Below are 6335 nucleotides of genomic sequence, written 5' to 3'. Positions count from 1 at the left end.
GGGGCCACAGAAGAACTCTCTGTCCATGCTCTCTCTCCACTTCAGAGTTTGTGACCTGCTGGTCTGGCTCAGGGGATGAGATAAGGGGAGTCAGTTCCCTTCTGTCATCTGTTGTCTCGGTCCAGGGTCCATCTTAGGCAGGTCTGTGTGCCTGGGTCTCAGGAGAAGGCAATTTTTGTTACTCCTTTTGGCAGCCACACTCAGCCTGTGTCTGTGGCAGGTGTTCCGTGGGGCAGGGCAGTTTCCTGTCTCTCCTTCAGCCACTGGAGGCCTGGAAGGCAGGGCTTCTCGACCGGGCACTATTGATACTCTGGCTGGAGAGTTCTAGGTCAGGGGAGGCTGTGAGTCCTGGAAATGTAGGGTGTCGAGTAGCATCTGTGGCCTCTACCGTCAGAGGCACACCTCTTGCCTCCAGCTATAACAATCAATGTCTCTAAACATTGTCAAATGTCCCTGAGGGGCAAGGTTCCCTGCCTTCCCAAACCACTGGCCTGACAGGATCCTGAGTCCAGGACTTTCTTGCCCCTCCCAGAGGTAGAAGTCTGTCTTTCCACTCTTTTCCCAGGGATCTTCACCTGTTCCCTGGGGGCGACAGAGTTTATTGCCTCTTCCAGAAGCTTAAGGTCGTTATTTCTTCTTTCCCCTAGTTCTCCTTCTCCTCCAGGGAGAAGGGTGCAGATAGGAATTGGTGCCCTCCTGCAGGCCGCTCCACCCAGGGAGGCTCCCCACAGCCTCCTGGTCTTCCTCCTGAGCTCCTGAAGAGGTCTGTGGGGAAGAGGCCACGGATTCCTGGAGCTTTTCTGCCATGCTAGCCCTCACTCAGCCTTTAGCAGTTTGTTACAAATATTTGCAAAATTCTTCCTGGGGGTGGGTGTGAATGGCTAGGAAGTGTTTTTCCCTTCTTTCTGCCTTCCAGAGTGAGTTCACGCCTCATCATCCCCTGCAGGTGCCTGTCTTCCTTGAGTTCTAGGCCTCGTGGCTGCGCCTGATCCCAGCTGTCTAATGGGTTCACGGAGAACTAGGATTTTGTAATTTATTTGACTTTTCTTTTTCTTTTTTTGTGGTACTGGGGTTTGAACTCAGAGCCTACATCTTAAGCCACTCCAGCAGCCTGTTTTGTGTTGGTTATTTTTGAGATAGTGTCTCACCAACTCTTTGCCTGGGCTGATCTCTGCCTCCTGTTTCTTGTTATTAGGTTGGGAGTGATATATATATATATATATATTTTTTTTTTTTTAGCTTCCTACATCATGAATGGAAACACAACCTCCTGTCACTCTTTATTCACTTGAAAAATAACCATCTGTCATATGCTGTATATATTGGTTCTTTTAGGGGGTGCAGTTAGACCCATTTGATGGCCTTATAAAAAATAAAAATCTTGCCGGGTGCTGGTGGCTCATGCCTGTAATCCTAGCTACTCGGGAAGCAGAGATCAGGAGGATCTCAGTTCGAAGCCAGCCTGGGCACATAGTTTTCGAGACCCTATCGCGAAAAAAAACTTCACAAAAAACCGGACTGGTGGAATGGCTCAAGGTGAAGGCCCTGAGTTCAAACTCCAGTACTGCAAAAAAAAAAAAAAATATTTGAGCACCCATAAGATACTTTTTTTCTCTTATTGCATTGACAATTTTTTTTTAATTGTTTAACACATCAGGTTGGCCTAGGAACAGGTGTAAAAATAATTGTATTTTCTGTAGGTGGATTAAACAGATGGCCCTCTAGGAAAGGCCTCGGAATTAAAATACACACAGCCTTTGACACAGCTATTTAATTTCTAGTGTTTTAGCCCCTATATCCTTTCATATTAATGCAAGGATGATCATTGCAGTATTTTTTTTGGAAAATAATAAAATACTGGAAACAGAGTGATTGTGCTATGCATGGCTAGTACGTCACACGTGCAGACTGGGTCTTCACAACCACTTGTGGTGGTGGTGTTTTAGAGATGGGGGTCTCACTGTGTTGCCCAGGCTGCCTTGAATTCCTGGGCTCAAGTCATCCAGAGTTTCTGGAACCACAGGTGCATGCCATTGCACCCAGCATTTCAGTGGGCTGTATGTTCTACCATCCACATTTTACAGATGAGAAAGAAACTTAGGTCAGTTACTCAAGATTTTACAGCTAGTAAATTGTGGAGCCAGGGCTCAGACTCACGCAGTCTAATTCCTGAGCTTGTGCCCTTAAACACCAGGTCTAAATGTCTGCATTATAAAGAATGTGGTAGGAGTTGGGCATAGTGATACATGCCTGTAATCCCAGCACTCAGGAGGCTGAGTGAGATGAGAGAACATCCTGGGTTACATAGTCTCCAAAAAAATAAAAAAATAAAAAATAAATAAACAAACAAAAAAGAATGAGGTGGTTCTGTACGTGAACCAAAACAGATTACGTGGAAAAAGCAGATGTGGAGTGGTGTGCATAGCTTACTGGGGTGGAAGAGGGTGTCTGGAAGGACACAATGGAACCTGGCAACCTGTACAACTCCTGTGGGTATGGGTTTTCTTTTTTTAGTACCAGGGCTTGAACTCAGGCCCTTGTGCTTGCAAGGCAAGCACTCTACCACTTAAGCCACTCCTCCAGTCCCTGTACAACTTCTGGAATGAGAATGGGGCAGAGTGGGAGCAAAGGAGACTTTTTATAATGCAATCTTTGATGCTATTTGTATCTTTTTTAAGAAAAAAAGTCTTTCTTTTAAAATGCCTTTTTTTTTGCCAGGTATAGTAGTACAGGCCTGTAATCTCAGCACTCAGGAGGTGGCTACAGAGTAGAGCCTGTCTCAAAAATAAAACAAAACAAAATGCTTTCTTTTTCGTGTGTGTGGTGCTTGGTCTTGGCCTAGTCTCGTGCATCTTAGGCAAACCCTTTACCATTGAGCTACATTCCCAACCTCTTAAAATGCTTTTTAACATATTTTTTTAAAAATCACAGTGTGTCATTAACCTCAAAATAACCATTTGAGGTAGGAATTCCGCTCTCCAATCCACACTGGGCAAATTTCAAGTTAGTAAAGTTAAGTTACTTGTCTCACCTTAGATGACAGAACCAGGATTTGAACCCAGTGTGTATGTGACCTAGGTCCAGAGTTTATCGGATGCACTGGGTTTTCTCTATTTGTCTGTCTTCACTCATTCATTCTGCCATTCATAAAATACCTACTAAGTACATACTCAGTGATTATCTGTGGAGATGCTAGTCTTAAAACCGTTTAATGTTTTCTCAAAGGGAATGAAAGCGCAGGATGACAAAGATAAAACACGCCAGTATCCAATAGTGTCAAGAATGTGGGCAGGCAGGGAGTCTTCCTCTGCTGTCAGAAGATAACTTTATACATTCACGCTGGGGAACAATCCGGGTAAAGCCTTGAGGACTGGGGAAACAGTTTAGTCCAGGTGTGGTTGTTCATGCCTGTAATTCCAGCACTCAGGAGGCTGAGGCAGGAGGACCTGGAATGTGAGGCCATCCTGGGCTACATAGCAAGACTCTGTTTAAAAAAAAAAAAAAAAGTGGGCTGGTGGAATGGCTCAAATTAAAGTGCCTGCCTAGGAATCATGAGGCTGAGTTCAAACCCCAGCACTGCCAAAAAACAAAAAGTGAGCCCCCAACTCAACTGAAGTTCAACTTCAAGGAATAGATTTTAAGCAAATAATCAGAAAATTTATCTGAGGTCTGAGATATATCTATCAGAAGAATCATGGCATATTGGCAACAACCAAAATGTCCAAAGAAGAGGGTTTGGTTAGATGTATTGTTCTACCCATAAGATGAATCATTATAAATGAAGATATATAAATATTTAAAGACACAGAGTGTTTGTGGTAAACTGCTAAGTGAAGGTTAGTTACAAAACAGCATCATAGCATATTTCAATTTGCCTTAAAAATGTAGAGAAGGTGGGGCGCTGGTGGTTCACACCTCTAAGACTAGCTACTTGGGAGGCTGAGATAGGGAAGATTGAGATTTGAGGCCAGCCCAGGCAAATAATTTGTGATATCCCATCTCCAAATAATCAGAGCAAAATGGACTGGAGGTGTAGCTCAAGTGGTAGTGCACCGTCTTTGCAAGTGAGAAGCTTTAAGTTCAAACCTCAATCCCAGGCCCACCACCCCCTAAAAAGAAGGTAGAGATAGAGCTGAGGACATAGCTCAGGGGAGAGCACTTGCCTAGCATGAGCAAGGCCCTGGGTTCAATCCCCAGCATGGTGGAGGAGGGGAGAAATGGAGACTTAACTATGCTAAATAACAATTATAACCATCACCATCTTTGGAGAGTGGAAACACACTTATTTTTAATGGTGCTGGGGATCAAAGCCAAGGTCCGAGCAGGCTCAGCACATGTTCTGCCAGTGAGCTACATCCCCTGCCCTTTACTGCTGGTTTTATACCCACCGAATTTTCTTTTCTTTCCCTTCCTTTCCTTCTCTTTCTTTTTTTTTTTTTTTTTTGGCAGTACTGGGGTTTGAACTCAGAGCCTTATGCTTGCCAAGCAGGGGCTCTACCACTTGAGCCACTCCCCCAGCTCCTGCCTGAATTTTCTTTTACAATAAGCCTATGCTTCTCCTAAAATAAAAAAGAAGACAAATGCTTTTTTTCTTTCTTTTGCAAAAGAAATATTTTTAATTCCAAAAAAGTGAAATAGACATCACGTCTAATATGTGGAATAATAAAGTATGACTCATGTACTCACATTGTGGAATCCTGTCACCCTTTAAAAATGATGACTCATTGAAGAATCGGCTTTGTGTTGGGCATTAATAATAAAAGGGAAGCCACGACAAGGACTCTTTCCTCACAGGCTCACATGAGTAAGCAGACATTTACCTCACATTGGGATTAATAGTGTGATGAAAATGTACAGCCAGACATGGTGGCACATGCCTGTAATCCCAACTACTTGGGAGGTGGAGGCAGGAGGATTGCAAGTTCAAGGCCAACTTGGACGACATAGCAAGACCCTGTCTCAAAACAAAACAAAACAAAACAAAAGCATATAAAAAGTAATATTGAAGGTGGGCCCCAGTGTCTCTCACCTGTAATCCTAGCAGAGATCAGGAGGATCATAGTTCAAAGCCAGCCAGAGCAAAATAGTTCCGCAAAAAAAAAAAAAACCAAAAACCAAAAAACACTTCACAAAAGAAGGGCTGGTGGAGTAGCTCAAGGTGTAGGCCTTGAGTTCAAACTCCAGTACCAAAAAAAAAATAAATAATATTGAGTCCACAGAGCAGAGATGCAAAGATTCTGGACCTAGGTGCAGGTGGGTTCTGGGAAGATGACCAGGAGCCTACAAAGCACAATTTGGCTCATCCAGGCAGAAGGATATGAGCTGCAAGGGTAGAGATGCATGAATGGTTTGTAGCTGGCAATCCTAAGGGTGGCCATCTAAGGGTCGGAGGAAGATGGAAGGTTCTCTCTTCCCTCTTTCTCCAGATCAAATCCCATGAACTGTCATTATGATGTCTCCTGTTCTGAAACCTTTAATTTTATCTTCCTTTTGCTTTGCTCCTCTCCTTTGGTAAAATCCACAACTTGGCCAGGCGTGGTGGTATGTGACTGTAATCCCTGCACTCAGGAGACTGAAGCAGGAGGATCATCAAGTTCAAGCTAGCCTGAGAAACTTAGGAAGTTCCTATCTGCAAAAAGGAGGGAGCAGGGGGAGTAGCTCAGTGGCATAGCACTTGCCTATAGGCCTGGGTTCAATTCTCCACTACCACACTGAAGGAACAACCCAACAATCTTTTTTTTGTTTTGTTTTGGTGGAACTGGGGTTTGAACTCAGGTCTTTATGCTTGCAAAGCAGATGCTTTACCACTTGAGCCATACCTCTAGTCCCTTTTTTGTTGTTGTTGTTTTTGGTATTGGGGTTTGAACTCAGGGCCTACACCTTAAGCCACTCTACCAGCCCTTTTTTGTGATGGGATTTTTCGAGTTAGGGATTCAAGAACTATTTGCCTAGGCTGGCTTTGAACCACCATTCTCCTGATCTCTGCATAGAGAAGCTAGGATTGCAGGCATGAGCCACTGGCGCCCAGCCAATCCAACAATCTTGATGAAAACCAGTCACTTCAAACTGGCACCTGCGCTGATTGACAGTCACATGAGTCTCAGTTTGGCCCTGTGTTTCTTAATGGGGAGCAGTTTTGAACCCTGGGGACACTTGGCAATGTCTGGAGACATTTTGATGATCTCAGCTGGGGGAGGGCACTTAGGCCTCAGTGGGCAGAGGCCAGGGATTGTTCCCACAACTCTCGGGCCAGCTCTCCACAGTGAAGACCTGTGACGTCCATCGTGTCCATGCTGAGGTGAGGAAACGCTGGTCTGGATCCCCAAGGCTCTCAG

This window comes from Castor canadensis, chromosome 11 (assembly GCF_047511655.1).
Source record: "Castor canadensis chromosome 11, mCasCan1.hap1v2, whole genome shotgun sequence".
In the NCBI taxonomy this organism is placed as follows: domain Eukaryota; kingdom Metazoa; phylum Chordata; class Mammalia; order Rodentia; family Castoridae; genus Castor; species Castor canadensis.
The sequence above is the reverse complement of the archived record's forward strand: the minus strand, read 5'-3'. Positions refer to the sequence as shown.